The sequence below is a fragment of the Aotus nancymaae genome, unplaced genomic scaffold (genome assembly GCF_030222135.1).
Source record: "Aotus nancymaae isolate 86718 unplaced genomic scaffold, 86718_ANA_hifiasm-v0.15.2.pri h1tg000011l, whole genome shotgun sequence".
NCBI lineage: Eukaryota > Metazoa > Chordata > Mammalia > Primates > Aotidae > Aotus > Aotus nancymaae.
The window spans coordinates 86,507,108-86,526,757 of record NW_026988422.1 but is presented as its reverse complement, the minus strand read 5'-3'; the positions used below and the strand labels follow the sequence as shown (position 1 = coordinate 86,526,757).

At 51.1% G+C, this 19,650-nt stretch overlaps 1 pseudogene; it reads right to left on the bottom strand.

Moving 5' to 3' along the window:
• Positions 1-8,465: 8,465 nt before the first annotated feature.
• On the bottom strand, positions 8,466-8,894 carry LOC105730090 (PDZ domain-containing protein 11-like; annotated as a pseudogene).
• Positions 8,895-19,650: the final 10,756 nt, after the last annotated feature.

The window sequence follows — 19,650 nt, the reverse complement described above, 5'->3', positions numbered from 1 at the left end:
TATGTATATATACAGGCTGGGTGTGGTGGCTCACACATGTAATCCCAGCACTTTGGGAGGCCGAGGTGGGCAGATTATGAGGTCAAGCAATCAAGACCATCCCGGCCAGCATGGTGAAAACCTGTCTCTACTAAAAATACAAAAATTAGCTGGGTGTGGTGGTGTGAGCCTGTAGTCCCAGCTACTCTGGAGGCTGAGGCAGGAGAATCACGTGAACCTGGGCAGCGGAGGTTGCAGTGAGCCGAGATCACGCCACTGTACTCTGGCCCGGTGACAGAGCAAGACTCCATCTCAACATATGTGATCTCTCTGTGTTGCCCAGGCTGGTCTTGAACTCCTGGCCTCAAATGATCCACCCGCCTCAGCCCCTCAAAATTCTGGGATTGCAGGTGTGAGCCACTGTACCCAGCCGGAAATAAAAATCTTTAAGGTAGGTACGTTGTTTTGTAGACACAAATGCTATTGCACACGTCACAGACTGTAGCTAGACTACAGTGTAAGCATAACTTTCATGTGCACTGGAAAACGTGACTCACTTTCCTGCGTATCAGCTTTATTGCGGTGGTCCGGTACAGAACCTGCAATATCTCTGAGGTGTCCCTGTCGGTCATTTGCAGACGTGAGAATAAAGGGATAGTGAAATACAGCTTCATTAGACATTTTAGAATGAAAACATAGCAAACTCAACTTTTTATTCCATGTTTGTGATTTTGAAGGCCTTTGAATGCACCTAGCTACTTATCCCCTGCCTTGCAGGAGCCTGGAACTCACCCACCTTATAAATGCTAATTCCAGGTTTCAGCTGCGCCTCTAGGGGTTTCTAGACTAATGTTACTTTTTCATCTTCTTGCACTGATATTGTCAAAATGTGATACTTGGGTGAACTTTTCGAAATCATTGACACCGTTTTGTTGGAGAGAGTGTGGTCATTTTCTTTGTTTCATGATTGCAAAACATTTTCATTTTTTGATCTATTAACACCCATTAGAACAATCAATTCAGTTAATTAAAAATTTTCCATTGTCTGTTTTCTCTCAGTATCTTTGTATAAACACCTGCCTTTGGCATTTGTCCACTTATGAAATGTATCCCATTTTGTTCACAAACATCAAAAAATGTGAAAGGATAGCATCACGCGTCCTTTTATCAAAATGCAGTGGTCCAAGTTCTTATCACAAAATATTGAGTGAAGTCCTGCCTGTTAATTGAAGGCAAATATTTCCTTTTTGTCCGTGGAAATGTGGATTTGCGAAAATTTGTCTAGGATCTGGTCATCTGAATCCTCACTGAAATTTCTCCCGTTTGATTAATTTCACCATCATCATTAGCCTCTGGCTAACGGGACAGAGTGGCTATCTATCCTTTCTCCCCCATTTTTTTTTTAAAAGAAATAGGGTCTTGCTCTGTGACCCAGGCTGGAGTGCAGTGGTGTGATCATAGCTCACTGCAGCCTCTACCTCCCAGGCTCAAGCAATCCTCCCACCTCAGCCTCCTGAGTATCTGGGATTACAGACATGTGCCACCACACCTGGATAATTTTTCTTTTTTCTTTTTCTAAAGATGGGGTTTTGTTCATAACAGATTCCGAGAGAAAAAATAAATTCCCAGTAAAACACGTCCAGCTCTCCAGATAATGGTGACATTTTCAGCTTGATATGGTAACATGATTGTGACCTTCAGACAGCATAAGTGTGTGTGCCATCTCATGTGCAATTTCCTATAGACCACCTTGGTTCTTCTCCAGCGTCTCCTTTCGGAGTTGTATCTGATTTTATTACCAGTTTTCATTTGAATCCCCTGCGGAATAGGACAGTTTTGCTTTTGTTTCTTGGCCAGGAATCGCTTAATCCTGAAAGTCTTGTGAGAAGACATGGTGAGAAGTGGAATCAAGCATGCACCACGATGGCGGAGAAGGGAAGGGAGGGGGAATTTTGTATTTTTAGTAGAGATGGGGTTTCTGCATGTTGGCCAGGCTGGTCTCAAACTCCCAACCTCAGGTGATCTGCCTGCCTTGGCCTCCCAAAGTGCTGGGATTACAGGCATGAGCCACCATGACCAGCCTCACTCTGTTTTTTAGGCAAGTTCATCAGCTTTCTGTTTTCTTGTTATTTATTCTCTTTTCGCATAATTGGAAATACTTGATGAGTGATGATGAAATAATTCTCAGGATGATGGAATAGCAAAATATTTCAAGATACAGGAAAAGTAAGATCCCTGATTCCAAAATATATCTTACAAAAGGCTTGAACCAACCATGTAGGAATTGTAAGACAGAATGGGTTTTGTTCTGTAGAAGGTCTCTAAGAAAGAATAAAATTCACGAACTATCAAATGTTATACATTGCTAGAACTACTTAACAAGTAAACTAAAAAAATAAAAATAGGCCGGGCATGGTGGCTCATGCCTATAATCCCAGCACTTTGGGAGGCTGAGGCAAGCAGATCACTTGAGGTCAGGAGTTTGAGACCAGCCTGACCAACATGCTGAAACCCTGTCTCTACTAAAAATACAAAAAAATTATCTGGGTGTGGTGGCGCACAGCTGATACTCGTGCTACTTAAGAGGCTGAGGCAGGAGAATCACTTGAACCTGGGAGGCGGAGGTTGCAGTGAGCCGAGATTACACCATTGCACTAAGGCCTGGGCAACAAGAGTGAAACTCCATCTCAAAAACAAACAAACAAAAAAACCCAAAACAACTCACTGGACTCTGATGGTAAATTGAGGATTAATGGATTAATATCATCGAATCTCCAAGTACCACATTAAATGTACCAAGTACCAAATTAAATTGCTCTGTTCCAAAAAAAAAGCTCTTTTTATAGTTGAGCTACTTAAATCAGGATCTAAATAAGATCTGCTCATGGTATACGCTGCCGTCTTAGGGTCCTTTGAAAGTGTCTTTTAATTTAGAACTATCACCCCTCCTTAGTTTAATGCCATTGACTCATTAAAGAAACTGGGTCAGTTGTCCTGTAGCATGTCCCACATTTTGGGTTTGACTGACTCCCTTCCCGCAGGGTCACGGACCTGCCCCGTATTTCCCGGAGTCTGCATGGATCGAGGCTCAGTTTTGTCTTTGGTGGCGGCAGCAGGGCCCCTCGCCTCTGTCTGGCTGCACTGGTTTGCATAGAGGCCTTCCCTCCCTCCTGTGCCCTCGCTCTGCCTGGTCTGCCCAGGTAGAAGTGGTCGGCTAAGGCCCAGCTGCTCCTCCTCTGTCTGTGTTGGGAGCAGGTGCTGGCTTGGAGCCCAGAGCTCTGGGTTCTGGCCTGGCCTTGCTACCCACCAGTTTGGGTTGGGCTTTTTTTTTTTTTTTTTTTTTGAGACAAAGTCTCACTCTGTCCCCTAGGCTGGAGTGCAGTGGTGCAATCTCAGCTCACTGCAACCTCCACCTCCTGGGTTCAAGTGATTCTCCTGCCTCAGCCTCCCAAGTAGCTGGGATTACAGGTGCCCGCCACCATGCCCAGCTAATTTTTGTATTTTTAGTAGAGACAGGGTTTCACCATGTTGGCCAGGCTGGTCTTCAACTCCTGACCTTGTGATCCTCCTGCCTTGGCCTCCCAAAGTGCTGTATTACAAGTGTGAGCCACCGCACCACACTCGGCTAATTTTTGTAGTAGAGATGGGGTTTCACCATGTTGCTGAGGCTGGTCTCGAACTCCTGACTCCAAGTGATCCTCCTGCCTCAGCCTCCCAAAGTTCTGGGATTACAGGCATGAGCCACCGCGCCTGGTCTGCAGAGTCATCTTTAAATATCTTTAAAGATGTTTCTTCCTGCGGCGTGCACGCACCCCAAATCTGCTGACCCGTGGGCCTTGGAAGGGGGATCTGAATTCCTCCCGACTGTGAGTTCCCCTGTGGAATGAGATACTCCAGGTCCCTGGCCTAAGGAAGTGGGGACTGGGACTCACTGAAGGTTGTAGCATTGGGTCAGAGGGTTGTAACCAGCAGTTTTAAGATGATAACAGGGTGGAACTAGCGTTGCCAGGTGAAATGCAGGATACCCAGTTATATTTGCATTTCAGATAAGTAACAAATACTTTTTTTTTTTTTGAGACAGAGTCTCACTCTGTCGCCAGGCTAGAGTGCAGTGGCGCCATCTCGGCTCACTGTAACCTCTGCCTCCCCAGTTCAAGCGATTCTCCTGCCTCGGCCTCCTGAGTAGCTGGGACTACAGGCGCACACCACCACGCCCAGCTAATTTTTGTATTTTTAGTAGAGACGGGTTTCACATGTTGGCCAAGATGGACAAATACTTTTTTAAAGTATGTATGTTCAAAATATTGTATGGGATGTACACATACTGAAAAAAAAGTATTCACTTGAAATTCAAATGTAACAGGTGTCCTGCCTTTGTGTTGCTAAATCTGGCAATCCTAAGAAGGATGAAAGAGAAGATGCGGGAGGGGCCGCGGCGTGCAGGGGAAATGTGATTTCATGTGTATTTGTGGGCGCATATATACAAAAATCAGCTGGGTGTGGTGGCGGGTGCTCGTAATCCCAGCTACTCGGTCAGATTTTCACCTCTCTTCCAAGGGGAGGCTCAGTTCTGCTCCCTGGGGCTTCACCTGGGCAAAGGTGCCACGTGGTGGACAGTGAGCGGAATGCCGGCCGGCACTTCCATCCACCTCGGTCCCCGAGGGGTGGCCCTGCGGGCATGCGCTGCAGGCTGTTTGCGGTGGGGCTGCTGTAGGCAAACACACTGCACCTTTGGTCATGTCCAAGTCTAGCACAGGCAACTGTGCACCACGGTGATCGTGATAAACAGCCATGTGGTTTGTGGATTTACTACACGGGATGTTTGGTCATTGTTTTAGCGTGCGCGCCTACTTATTACAAATAAGTTTACTTAAAACGGCCTTGTGCAGGTCCTCCAGCAGCCATCCAGAAGACGGCGTTATCGTAGGAGATGACAACCCATGCCTGCCATTGCCCCCGAAGACCTCCGTGGGCCGGATGTGAGGTGGGAGGCACTCGCCCCGAGTAGGCCTAGGCTAACGTGTGTGCTTGTGTCTTACTTTTTGGCAAAACAAGTTTAAAAAGTAAAAAAGGCCGGATGCAGTGGCTCACGTCTGTAGTCCCAGCACTTTGGGAGGCCAAGGTGGGTGGATTACCTGAGGTCAGGAGTTCGAGACCAGCCTGACCAACATGGAGAAACCCTGTCTTTACCAAAAATACAAAATTAGCTGGGCATGGTGGTGCGTGCCCGTAATCCCAACTACTCGGGAGGCTGAGGCGGGAGAATTGCTTGAACCCTGGAGGCGGAGGTTACGGTGAGCCAAAAAAAAAAAAAAAGGAAAAAGGATTTATATGGCTGGGCGAGGTGGCTCACGCCTGTAATCCCAGCACTTTGGGAGGCCGAGGCAGGCAGATTACTTGAGGTCAGGAGTTCAAGACCAGCCTGGCCAACGTAATGAAACCCCCATCTCTACTGAAAATACAAAAATTAGCCGGGTGTGGTTACATGTGTCTGTAGTTCCAGCTACTTTGGAGGCTGAGGCAGAAGAATCGCTTGAACCCAGGAGGGGCAGAGGTTGCAGTGAGCCGAGATTGCACCACTGTATTCTGGCCTGGGCAACAGAGCAAGACTCCATCTCAAAAAAGAAAAAAACAAAAACCAGAAAAACAGAAAATAGCTTACAGAATAAGGATATAAATAAAGGAACTATTTTTATACAGGTGTACAATGTGTTTCTGTTTTAAGCTAAGTGTTATTACAAAAGAGTCCAAATATTTTTTAAAAAGTAAAAAGTGTAATTAGCCAGGTGTGGTGGCTCACGCCTGTAATCCCAGCACACTGGGAGGCCGAGGTGGGTGGATCACGGGGTCAGGAGTTCAAGAGCAGCCTGGGTAACATAGTGAAACCCCGTCTCTATTAAAAATACAAAAAATTAGCTGGGCATGGTGGAGGACACCTGTAACCCCAGCTATTTGGGAGGCCGAGGCAGGAGAATTGCTTGAACCTGGGACGCAGACATTGCAGTGAGCGGAGATGGCGCCATTGAACTCCAACCAGGGTGACAGTGCCAGACTCTGTCTCAAAAAAAAAAAAAGGAAAACGTATATGAAGTTAAACCATTACAGTAAGCTAAGGCTGATTTATTAGCAAAGAAGGAAAAATAGCTTTTATAAACGTAGTGTGGCCTCAGTGTCCAGCGTTGATAAAGTCTACAGTAATGGCCAGTGGTGTCCCGGGCCTTCCCATTCCCTCACCATCCACTCATGACTCACCCAGAGCCACGTCCAGTCCTGCAAGCTCCAGAAGTGCCCCATACCTGTGTGACATTTTATATTTTTTATACCATACTTTTACTGTACCTTGTCTTTGTTTATATCTGTTTAGATACACAAATACTTTTCTATTTTTTTTGAGACAGAGTCTGGCTCTGTCACCCAGGCTGGAGTAATGGCGTGATCTTGGCTCACTGCAGTCTCTGCCTCCTGGGTTCAAGTGATTCTCCTGCCTCAGCCTCCCGAGTAGCTGGGATTACAGGGGCCTGCCACCACACCTGGCTAAGTTTTGTATTTTTAGTAGAGATGGGGTTTCACCATGTTGGCCAGGCTGGTCTTGAACTCCTGACCTCAGGTGATTTACCTGCCTCGGACTACAGGTGTGAGCCACCGCGCCCTGCCTAGATCAACAAATGTTAATACTTACCATTGTGTCACAGTTGCCTGCAGTGTTCAGTACAGTCACACGCTGTGCAGGTGTGAAGTAGGCTGTCTCATCCAGGTCTCTGTCATGATGTTCACACAACCACAAAACTGCCTAATGACATGCCTCAAAACGTATCCTGTTCTTAAGCAACACATGACTGTATAAATAGATACATTTGAAAGTCAATTCATATTTTAAAAGTATTTGTTTAGAAATAATATTTATCTTAAAAGAATGATAAACCCATAACATGTTAACATTAGTAATTTTGTTTTTGTTTTTGTTTTTGTTTTTTTGAGACAGAATCTTACTCTGTCGCCAGGCTGGAGGGCAGTGGTGTGATCTTGACTCACTGCAACCTCTGCCTCCCTGGTTTGAGTGATTCTCCTGCCTCAGCCTCCTAAGTAGCTGTAATTACAGGTGCCTGCCACCGCACCCAGCTAATTTTTGTATTTTTAGTAGAGACGAGGTTTCACCATCTTGGCCAGGCTGGTCTCGAACTCCTGACCTTGTGATCCACCCGCCTTGGCCTCCCAAAGTGCTGGGATTACAGGCGTGAGCCACCACGCCCAGCTTAGTAATTATGCTCTGAAACCACAACAACAAAGTTAACAATAAGGGCGGCGTGATCTTACGTGTTTGTCAATATCTTTAATGCCTGGCTTGGCGGGAGACGCGTGGAGTGTCACGTTGCTTCTGCGTTCGTCTGTTGTGACGTGCTGTTGGGAAGGGAGGAGTAATTCAGCACCGTTTTTAGACAGTCGCGACTATTCTTCCTTGACACCACACCAAAACCGGACGTGTTTGAAGCTTAGTTATCATGATTAGTTAAAGATTCTTTCATTTACAAGATTAGTCACAATCAAACATTGGTTAACATGTGGATTAAAGGCTAGTTGCAATGTGGATTTGAGATTAGGTATAATGTTTTAACTGAAAGGGTCCTGACACGTTTTCATTTACGTTTTGTTTGTGATGTGAAGTAGGGCTCCATGCCTGTGGCTATCAGCTATCCCAGCTGGAGGAAAGACTGTTCTTCCCCCGCTTCACCTTCACATTTGGGGGGTCAGTTGATTCTGAGGAGAGCCAAGGCACTTTCATCAAAATCAGGTGACCCCCAGATGTGAGAGTTCCTTTCTGGCCTCTCGGCTCTGTCGTGCTGGTCTGTGTGTCTGCCTTATACGGGCACACACCGGCCTGATTACTGCAGCTTTGTGGTAAATTGTGAAATCAGAAAGTGTGACTCCTCCAATCTGCTCGTTTTCAGGGTTGTTTGGCTGTCTGGGTTCCTTGAGTTTCCACGTGAATTTTTGTTTTTTTTCTTCAGCGTTGTGTTTTACTTTTGCGGGGAGAGGCTCAGAGGAGGAAGGGGTGAAAACGGTCTCATTGGAGTCTCCAAAGGGTATGAAACCTCTGGTAGTACAAGGATGGGATGCGATGGCCAGGCAAGTCAGATGGGAAGTCCCCAAGATTCTTTTTGCTACTGATTTCTATAATTAAAATACGACATGTGTAAGGGACTAGTACGTGGTATTCAATAAATGTCAGTTGTCTTTCCTAACTACGTTCCTCACAGGCTGGGTTATGCCTAGATATCATCATCCTTCTCCTTTCAGGGAATGAAGCTCACCTAGAAAACTAGGGAACTAAAAGCGCGATACAGTTTGGGTAATGCAGTTGGTTAGCTGTCTCCCCATCCTACCAACTCCGCTGTTACAGGGAAGGGCTGAAGGTAGAAGCAGCTCCCCTGAAGTCTGGCTCGCACGTCGTGGCAGAGTCCACGTGAAGGGCTGTGGGCTGCAGCTCTCTAGGGCACAGCCCGCTGCTTTTCGTGATGGTAATCGCAGGGAAAGAAGCGGACACGCATGCTGATTTCACGAGCTGTCTTCAGGATCTCAGCAGCCTTGCTGTGCTCAGTATCTTGGAGATCCACATCACTCACAGGTAGAACTTGGTCCCTTGTCTGCTCTATGTGCCTCAGAGTCAGGAATCACCTTGGACATGAAGATGCCTAGCTGGGAGGCCTTTCCTCCTCGTATGTTAAATCCCAACTGAGCTCCAGGAGGCTTCTTCAGTGTGATGGTTCGGGGCAGAAACTGGGTCAACTCATTGTTGTAGTCTGGGTGGTGTACCCTCTCATGAGAAGGAATCCATGCTGGAGGACTCTCATAGGCAGGCAGGAAAACCACCGGGTAGTCATCGTAAGGAATCCGGCTGTCCATCTCGGGCAAGGCCCAGTGGGGCAAGGTCCCCAGCGACCTCAGGCTCCGCTCACCGCCAATTCAGACTCTTCCACGTGAATTTTAAGATCAGCTTAATTCCTACAAAGAAGACAGCTGGGATTCTGATAGGGATTGTCTTGAATCAACGTTCCTTTCGCTACAAGTTAAAGAGTAAATGAAACCATTGAAGGAAGGGCCCTGTGAGCTGCGGTCCCTGGAGAAGAGGAACCCTGCAAAGCGGATTCTGGAAAAAACAGCCTTAGCTTTCTCTTGAACAAAAAGTTCTGGCCCAACTGGACCCGGGGTGGGTGCCGGGTGTGCAGGCTGATAGCCCTCCCCTGCCAGCCCGGTGCGGCGTGGGGAGCACCTGCAACGTAGCTTGGCCGAACCCAGCCCCCAGGCCCACGGCCTCCGAGGGATGAGCGCTGGTCCAGAAGCAGGTGTCGGGGAGGAGGGCAGAGGGATGGCCCGCAGACGCCCCTGGGCTCCCTGGCACCCGCCTGCCGATGCCGCCTCGGTCAGACAGAGGTTTCAACACACGTGTACCCTTCCCAACGCAGGCCAGGCGTCTCCTGGGCCTGGAAGAGAACCAAGGTCTGGGGATCTCCTGGTTCAATGGGGGAGTCCAACATGTAAGGAAGAGAAAAATGAATGCAGTGTATGATGTGAGACACCAGCGTCTCATATGACAAGACACAGGGACAGAAACAGATGCGAGTGGACTGCAGGCTGGGGTGGGCTGTGGAGAGAGGAGACCGGGGTGGGGCCGGGAGAGGGGAGGCCGGGGAGAGGGGAGGCTGGGGAGAGGGGAGGCTGGGGCGGGCTGTGGAGAGAGGAGACTGGGGGTGGGGCCAGGAGAGGGGAGGCTGGGGAGAGGGGAGGCTGGGGAGAGGGGAGGCTGGGGCGGGCTGTGGAGAGAGGAGACCGGGGATGGGGCCAGGAGAGGGGAGGCTGGGGAGAGGGGAGGCTGGGGAGAGGGGAGGCCGGGGAGAGGGGAGGCTGGGGAGAGGGGAGGCCGGGGAGAGGGGAGGCCGGGGAGAGGGGAGGCTGGGGCAGGCTGTGGAGAGAGGAGACCAGGGGTGGGGCCGAGAGAGGGGAGGCTGGGGAGAGAGGAGGCTGGGGCGGGCTGTGAAGAGAGGAGACCGGGGGTGGGGCTGGGGCGGGCTGTGGAGAGAGGAGGCTGGGGAGAGGGGAGGCTGCAGCGGCCCAGGGTGAGGCGTGGGATCCAGGAAGGTTCTTAGAGGAGGAGCAGATGCCGCCCACACTGGGGTTACAAGGAGGATAGGAATTTGTCAGAGGGCAAGGGGACAGCGGGAGGGAGTGACCAGGGGGTCAGCAGGGGCAAAGGCCAGGAGGTGGTCACGGGAGTGCTGTGTGTGGGGACGGAGGGGCTCAGCACGGCTGATGCTGGGGAAGGGCCAGGCAGGGCATCCCCATCCTTGAGAGCCAGGCCAGAGCTCTTGGGGACTGTCCTGTGGCCAGCAGGAATCTGAAGGGCTTAGGGGTGTCCCCTGGCAGCCAGACACAGGATGGAGGGGAGGGGCGGGACGGTGAAGCGCTCTTCCTCTGGAGCTCTGCCCCTCTGGAGACACAGGAGTGGACTGGCGTGGCTGTGCAGTCTCGTCGGAACGTCTGAACTCTCGCATCACTAGCAGTCTTGGGTTTTGTTTGTTTGTTTTGTTTTTTACGATAGGGGATAGGGTCTTACTCTGTCACCCAGGCTGGAGTGTGGTGGCACAATCATGGCTCACTGCAGCCTTGGCCTCCCTGGCCCAAGCGATCCTCCTATCTCAGCCTCAAGAGGACCAAGGCTCACAAGCACACACCAGCACGCCCAGCCAATTTCCTTTTTCTTTTTTGGTTTGTATGGACTGTGTTCGCTCAGCTAATTTTTAATTTAATTTATTTTATTTTATTTTTAGCAATGGTAGGGGCCGTTCTCATCTTGCCCAGGCTGGTCTCAAACTCCTGGGCTCAAGCGATCCTCCCACCTCGGCCTCCCAAAGTGCACCTGGGAATACAGGCATGAGCAGTTGCCCCTAGACCCTGGCAGCCTTTGGAAATGGAATGTATCTGTCACCATTTTTGCAGATTAGGAAACCGAGGCTAAGAGAAGAGAGTGACTTCTTCAGAGTCACCCTGTCGTCAGTGTCGGTGGGAAAACCCTGGACAGCCCCACGCTGCCTGATTTTCCCTCACCTCTGTCCTCAGATTGGTCAGCAGGGCACGCAATGCCCACCAGAGGGCACCAAACGCCAGACTTTACCATGCACTCCCGATCGTTTTGAGGCTCAGGTGTGGCCACCATTGATTAGTCTCAGATGCAGTCCCCGTTGACTGAGATTCCCCACATGCAGTCTCCATTGATCGAGAGCTTCACGTGCAGCCCCTACTGATCGAGAGTTTCAGATGCAGCCCCTACTGATGGAGTCTCACATGCAGCCCCTACTGATTGAGCGTCTCAGATGCAGGCGCTATTGATTGAGTCTCAGCTGCAGCCCCTACTGATCCAGTCTCACATGCAGCCCCTACTGATTGAGAGTCTCGGATGCAGCCCCTACTGATTGAGAGTCTTAGATGCAGCCGCTACTGATTGAGAGTCTTAGATGCAGCCGCTACTGATTGAGTCTCAGCTGCAGCCCCCATAGACTGACAGCCTCAGAGGCAGCCTCATCAATTGAGAGCCCCGGAGCAGCCCCCAGTGACTGACAGTCTCAGCTGCAGCCCCCAGTGACTGACAGTCTCAGAGGCAGCCTCATTGATTGAGAGCTTCAGATGTGGCCTCCATTGACTGAGAATGTCACATGCAGCCTCCGCTGACTGAGAGCCCCAGATGCAGCCCTGTTGACTGAGAGCTTCACATGCAGCCCCCTCTCTGGATTCCCCACTGAAGGGTCGCCCTGGTGGAGCTTTAAGAGAATGAAGCTCAGGTCCAGGTGGCTCTGTGGCCCTCATTCTGAGCCTGAGGTGACAGGGTGGGTGGGGCTGGGTGCAGAAGGGGGTGCATTACCCCTGAGGCTGTGACCAGGGAGGCTCTAGTCCTCCTTCTCTCTCCCTAGACTTTTGGGAAACTCTTCAAAGTCCTGGAGAGGCTCTGGAGTGTGACTGCTTGGAGCCCTGTGTCTGTAGGGAGCCACTGCCTGGATCTGAGCATGGTCTGGGTCAGGGCTTCCCACTGGACAGTGGCTGGTCGGGGGAGATCGCTGCCCCCACCCCGGGCTCCGGGTGGCACACATCAGCTGGCCTGGCTGGGCCTTGAGAGGACGGACACTCACTCCTCAGGACTAGAGGAGCTCTGCTGGTGCCTCCTCCCGCTCTGGGCTGCACCTGCTGCTGCCCCCACTGTGACCAGGCTTTTGGGGTGGACGGGGGCCTCATCCCCTCTGTATCCCTCCCAGGGGTCCCTCCCAACTCCACACTGTGGGACTGGGCTGTGACAGGACTCTGGCCGAAGAGATGTATGGGGACATCACAGGAAAGGGGCTGGTGAAGTTGAGGGCTACCCAGGGGGTCCTAAGAAGGGCCGGTGCTTTCCTGCCTTGGGCTGCAGTCACAGCATGATGTGAGGCATTGCTTCCCACCACGAGCCAAAAAGAAGACTGCCAGGGAGAGGCTCAGAGCCGGGGTTCCATCTGGTCCACGGAGTTCACAGTCTCAGAGTCACCTGGTTAGTTCCTGGTGGTGAAAGCATCCTGCAGATGCATGTTCTCACTCTGGGAGATGGTTCGGGGTGCAAGTGCCCCAACAGCCCACCGCTCCCACAGACTCTGCTGGCAGGGGCTCACCCCCTGCAAGGCCACCTGCAGAACCAGAGTGCTATGGTGCCCACCTGCTCCTGGTGGGTCAATAGAGTCCTGACAATATTGTCCAAGTCATCGACAAATCCAAAGTGAAAGTTTTCCCGGTCAATATGCCATTCGGGTTCTTTGAGGAGCTCAGGAAATACTCTACAAACGGAAGGAAAGACCACAGCTGCAAAGAGCTAAGCCAGCTGTGAAAAGCAGGACCCCAGATGGCAAAACATACTGGAAGTTTCCTCAGAGGAGCAGCTTCTGGGAGCCACCCCCAGAGTAGGGTGGGGCTGGGGCAGGGCGAGCATTGTGAGAATATCACATATGACCACCGTGGGCAAGGAGTGAGTCTTTTTTTTTTTTTTTTTTTTGAGTTTTTCTGTTGTTTCCCTGGCTGGAATGCAATGGTGTAATCTTGGCTCACTGCAACCTCTGCCTCCCAAGTGTAAGCGATTCTCCTGCCTCAGCCTCCCAAGTAGCTGGGATTATAGGTGCCCACCACCATGCTGGCTAATTTTGTATTTTTAGTAGAGATGGGGTTTCACCATGTTGGCCAGGCTGGTCTCGAACTTCTGACCTCAGGTGATCTGCCCGCCTCAGCCTCCCAAAGTGCTCAGATTACATGCATGAGCCACTGCGCCTGGCCAAGGAGTGAGTCTTTTAAGCAATGATGTAGAACAGTAGTCCCCAACCTTTTTGGCACCGGGGACTGATTTCATGGAAGGTAATTTTCCCACCACTGCTGGGGGGTGGAGGATGGTTTCAGGATGAAACTGTCCCACCTCATGATTGTCAGGCATTAGATTCTCAAAAGGAGCACTCAAACTAGATCCCTCATGTGAAGTTCACAATCAGGTTCATGGTCCTATGAGAATCTACCCCCACCCTGATCTGACAGGAGGCGGAGCTCGGGCGGGAATGCTCAGTCATCTGCCACTCACCACCTGCTGGGTGGTCTGCTCCTAACAGGCCATGGACTGGCACTGGCCTCAGCCCAGGGGTTCGGAACCCCTGGTGTAGAAAACTGGATCTCTGACTTAGTGGGAAAATAATGGATCTTTCCTTAACCTCACCTACAAAGCAGGACTCTAGAGAAAGTAAAGTTCTAAATATCAAAGGTAAACATAGGCAGCCAGAAGAAAATGTAAAAGAATCTTTGTGAGATACAGGTAGAGAAGGGCTTGTTATACACCAGGGTTCAAATGCCTAACCCATTGCTTCTCAGGCTTCTGGCTAAGATCAAGTGTAGAGTCAAATGCGTAATCCACAAGGCCACAATCGCTGTAAATTACATAGAAACTAAGATGCTATTTTCCAGGGACACCAGAAACAAATCAGAAAGAGATATGAGGCAGCAATAATTGAATTCTCTAAAAGAGATATGCAATTAATTACTCCAGAATGAACAGAGGGATCTGTGAGTCAGCAAGGCTGACAGAGGGACGAAGCCAGGGTAGGGGAGGAGCCTGCACCCACCATCGCCGGGGCCTCCAGGCAGCCACAGCCAAGGGCTATTTAGAGTCTGGGGTCAGTGGGACCAGGAGGAGGCCGCTGGGGTTGAGGCGGGTGGACCTGCCCCTGCAGCCCCGGGTGGGGGCTGAGCCAGGGAGGGGCACTCAGGAGGGCAGCAGGCCCAGATGATCGCCTGAGGCCTGGCCCAGCTCCTCAGTTTCTCTTGCAGGTCAGACTTGGGTATTCCCCGGGGCACGCCCAGGCTACAAAGGACATAGGGGATCTGTCTGTGTGTGAGTGGGGGGCCGCAGGGCGGGGCTTCTCCTGCCTCTGGCCAGGCCCTGGTGTGTGTGTGTGTGTGTGTGTGTGTGTGTGTGAGAGGTGGCCTGGTGTGTGTGTGTGTGTGTGAGGTGGCCTGGTGTGTGTGTGTGTGTGTGTGTGAGGTGGCCTGGTGTGTGTGTGTGTGTGTGAGGTGGCCTGGTGTGTGTGTGTGTGTGTGTGTGAGGTGGCCTGGTGTGTGTGTGTGTGTGAGAGGTGGCCTGGTGTGTGTGTGTGTGTGTGTGAGGTGGCCTGGTGTGTGTGTGTGTGTGAGGTGGCCTGGTGTGTGTGTGTGTGAGAGGTGACCTGGTGTGTGTGTGTGTGAGAGGTGGCCTGGTGTGTGTGTGTGTGTGTGAGAGGTGGCCTGGTGTGTGTGTGTGTGCGAGAGGTGGCCTGGTGTGTGTGTGTGTGTGAGAGAGGTGGCCTGGTGTGTGTGTGTGTGTGAGAGGTGGCCTGGTGTGTGTGTGTGTGTGTGTGGTGGCCTGGTGTGTGTGTGTGTGAGAGGTGACCTGGTGTGTGTGTGTGAGAGAGGTGGCCTGGTGTGTGTGTGTGTGTGTGAGAGGTGGCCTGGTGTGTGTGTGTGTGTGAGAGAGAGGTGGCCTGGTGTGTGTTTGTGTGTGTGTGAGAGAGGTGGCCTGGTGTGTGTGTGTGTGTGAGAGGTGGCCTGGTGTGTGTGTGTGTGTGAGAGGTGGCCTGGTGTGTGTGTGTGTGAGAGAGAGGTGGCCTGGTGTGTGTGTGTGTGAGAGAGGTGGCCTGGTGTGTGTGTGTGTGAGAGGTGGCCTGGTGTGTGTGTGTGTGTGTGAGAGGTGGCCTGGTGTGTGTGTGTGTGTGGTGGCCTGGTGTGTGTGTGTGTGAGAGGTGACCTGGTGTGTGTGTGTGAGAGGTGACCTGGTGTGTGTGTGTGTGTGTGTGTGAGAGAGGTGGCCTGGTGTGTGTTTGTGTGTGTGTGAGAGAGGTGGCCTGGTGTGTGTGTGTGTGTGAGAGGTGGCCTGGTGTGTGTGTGTGTGTGAGAGAGGTGGCCTGGTGTGTGTGTGTGTGTGTGTGAGAGAGAGGTGGCCTGGTGTGTGTGTGTGTGTGTGAGGTGGCCTGGTGTGTGTGTGTGTGTGTGAGAGGTGGCCTGGTGTGTGGGTGTGTGTGTGTGTGAGAGGTGGCCGGGTTGTTCCTGGGAACAGCATGTGTTTACACTAGGTCCTGTGGCTGCCATAACAAGTCACCACCATCTTGGTGGCTGACAGCAACAGAAACGTCTTCTCTCACAGTTTCAGAGGCCAGAAGCCTGCAGTCAGCATCACTGGGCTGAAGTCAGGGGGTGGGCAGAGCTTCGCGCCCTCCTGGGGCTGTAGGGGAGAACCTGCCTCTTCCTGCCTCCTCCGGATTCTGCAGCTGCTGGTGCTCTGGGCTGCGTAGCCCCGATCTCTGCCTCATCTTCACATCGCCTTCTCTGCTCTGTGTGCAAGCCCCCCTCTACTTGCATCATAAGGATACAAGTGATTGCATTTAGGGCACACGTGGCTGATCCAGCGTCCTCTCCCGCCTTAAAACCCTTCACGTAATCACATCTGCAAAGACTTTGCCGTATAAGGTAACATACACAGGTTCCAGGATTAGGAAACTTTTGGGGCCCTTATTCACCCCACCGCAGTGTCCCCATGAGTACAGAGAGGGAGTCCTGACCTCAGGAGATCCGCCCGCCTCGGCCTCCCAAAGTGCTGGGATTACACGCATGAGCCACCACACCCAGCCAAGGAGTGAGTCTTTTAAGCAATGGTGTCAATTTTTAAGACAATACTGTCTTAAGAAAGTGTCAAGAGAGGGAGGGCGCCCAGGCCTCACACACTCTGCCTCACCCCTGCCTTCTCCCTGGATGCGCTCGGGAGCTGGTGTTGGGATCCTGAGTCTGTGTTTGACACATCAGGAGGAAACAGAGGGGCCTAAGGAGCCCAGGGCCACACGTCGCAGAGTGAGGACGGGACCCCTCCTGCCACCGTCAGCGCTGGAATTGAGTGCCGATTCCGCGTGGAGCTGCCTGCGCTGCCTCTCATGCGCACCTGACCCCAGGAAGGTGCTGTTGTTATCACCCTCATCTTCCTGTGGAGGGAGAAACTGAGGCTGAGAGAGCCAATCATCTTGGTGGAGGCCACATAATGGATCCAGGATTGGAGCTGGACAGCCGCCACAGCGCCGAGTGTTAAGGAGGAACATGGTCTGCAGCTGTCCCCACCCCCGCAGGCCACGGCTCGTCACCATCAGCTCCATGTAAACTAGAGGCTGGTGCTAAAACTGCCTTTGCAAAAGTTATGACCGTGAGAGAGACCCGACAGCTGGCTCCATTTTGCTTCTGCTCTCACAAGAGAACTGTTTTTGCTCATTCCTGGGCGTAGGCCAAGCTAACTATGGGAGAAATTTCGTTTATAGCTTAACTATTTACTTATTTATTTGACGGAGTCTCACCCGGTTGCCAGGCTGGAGTGCAGTGGCGGCTCACCGCAACCTCCAGCTCCCTGGGTCAAGTGATTCTCCTGCCTCAGTCTCCCAAGTAGCCCAGATAATTTTTGTATTTTTAGTAGAGATGGGGTTTTGCCATGTTGGCCAGGATGGTCTCGATCTCCTGATCTCGTGATCCACCTGCCTCGGCCTCCCAAAGTGCTGGGATTACAGGCGTGAGTCACCGCGCCCAGCCTATAGTTTAACTTAAGAACGAAGATGAGCTAACAGTCCCTTCCCGAAATGACCCCCCTCATTCTTTGGGGACCAAAACTGCTTTTGGTCCCTAAGCAAGGAGGACCAAAATTGGCCACAAGGTCAGAATTATATTTCCGGAGTCAAGTAGCCAGAGATCACAATGGCTTCTATAGATGACGTCATTATGGTAAAACCCAAGCCTGGCGTTTGAGGTATTTTTCAGACCTTGCATTCTGCGAGACCAGCTGGTGTCACGCAATCCATAATCATGACTCTAGTGCTATTAAGTTATAAACCAGTCATAAAATGATAAGGAAATGGCCCGTATGTTTGGGAGTTACGGAACGAGTCCCAGCGGAGGCCGTCTTCACTGGTTCCTGCTGCCGTAACGAAATACGCAAGACTGGGTAATTGAGAAAGAACAGACATTTACTTCCCACAGTTCGGGAGGCTGGAAGTCCAAGATCAAGGCTCATCCAGTGTCTGCTGGGGGCTGCCCTCTGCTGCTTTTTTTTTTTTTTTTTTAAGATAGAGCCTCGCTTTGTCGCTCAGGCTGGAGTGCAGTGGCACGATCTCGGCTCACTGCAACCTCTGCCTCCTGGATTTGAGCGGTTCTCCTGCCTCAGCCTCCCGAGTAGCTGAGATTACAGGTGTGCGCCAGTATGCCTGGCTAATTTTTGTATTTTTAGCAGAGATGGCGTTTCTCCATGTCGGTAAGGCTGGTCTGGAACTCCCGACTCCAGGTGATCCGCCAGCCTCGGCCCCCCAAAGTGCTGGGATAATAGGCCTGAGCCACCGTGCCCTCTGCTTCTAAGAAAGTACCTTCTCACCGTGTCCTCACAAGGCAAAAGGCAGAGGGTAAACCAGCCTCGCTAATTCCTTCTAGCCCTTTTATAAGACATTAACCTCATCTGTGAGGGCGGGGCCTGCATGGCCTCGTCCCCTGCTGAAGCCTTAGCTCTTAATCCTGCTGCACTGCAAATGAAGCTTCAACGTGAATGATGGGGGCGCTCACAGCAGCGAGATTGCCAGAGGCTAAATCAACACTCAAAACCAACGGCCTCTCTACGGACCACTAGGAAAGGATTAGAAATGCAGTTGAAAGTGATCTTCTTTCAATAACCAGCGACATGGAAACGCACCTGGGATAAATCTAGCTGCAACTGCACGAAACGTTTTTGGAGAAAATTATAAAATATATTGAAAGATGTTAGAAAAGAGTTAAGTAAATGAGACGACGCACCATGTTTACGGGTTCTAGTCTCCATTTCCAACTTCATTTAAGAACTGAAAGCATTTCTAATTAAAATCGCAACAGGTGTGTGTGTGCAGGTGCGCCATTCCTTGTGTTTTCAAATCAACATTTCCTGTTACAGAAGCAAAAGAGGTTTCAGAGCAACTGAAGGGCATGGAATGGTTGCTACCCACCGAACTTAATCGCTCACACCACTGTTGACAGAAAAAGCCAGCTTCTGTGAAACAGTTGAAGAGCTTTGTTCAGAGCCAAATGTGAGAGCCATGACCAGTGACTCAGCCTCAGGACTTCCTGAGAACATGGGACCAAAGTGGTTGGCTTACAGCTTGGTCGTGTACGTTTTGGGGAGATAGAAGACATTGGTCAACATGCACAAGGTATACAGTGGTTCGGTAGGAAAGACAGGGCAGTCTGAAGCAGGGGACTGAAAGGTCACAGGTGGCTTCAAAAGTCTTCTGATTGGCAATTGGTTGAAAGGGTTAAGCTGTTGCCTAAAGACCTGGAATCAGTAGAAAGGAACGTCTGGGTTAAGATAAAGGGTTGTGGAGACCAGGGTTTTTATTATGTAGGTGAGTTTCCTAGGTGGCTGCCCTTAGAGGCAACAGATGACAAATATTTCCTGTTGTGACCTTTCAAAGAATATCAGGATCTCCAGAAAAGAGCCAGTAAGGGAAGGAGACTCTCTTCAGAACACAAACTTCCCCCAAGAGGCAGCTGTGCAGGACCATGTCAAAAGTATATTTTGGGATAAATACTTTGATTTCCTTTAGGGTCTGCTGTCTGTCATGAGACGCTATGTTAGAGTCAGGCTGGAATTTTGGGATCTTACTGCTACAAAGAGGCCGTCAGTTCTAAGGTCTCTGTTTTAAGTAATGCTGGTCAGCTGTGCCTGAGCTCCAACGGCAGGAGGGCTTATAACGCGGTGTGGCTGACCCCTCCCTTCCCATCATGGGCTGAACTAATTTTTTGAGGTTTCTTTGAGTCCCTTTGGCCAAGAAGGGGGTCCATGTGTCCATTCAGCCAGTATTTTGCTTTTGGTTTACACAACCAAATCAAGAACCAGCAGGCGCTATTTGGCCCCATGCATCCTGAGAGTCAAAAGCATCAGGTCAGGATTTCCCTCGGAACTGCCCTGCCAAGGCTCTGGAAACTGGGGTCTGTGGCCACTGGTTCCCGTAGGCTGCTCCTGGGGATGCAAGCTCCCTGGCGCTGGCCGAGCAGGCACCTCTGCCCAGAGAATGCCAGCAGCGGAGACACCGGCTCCCGAGGCAA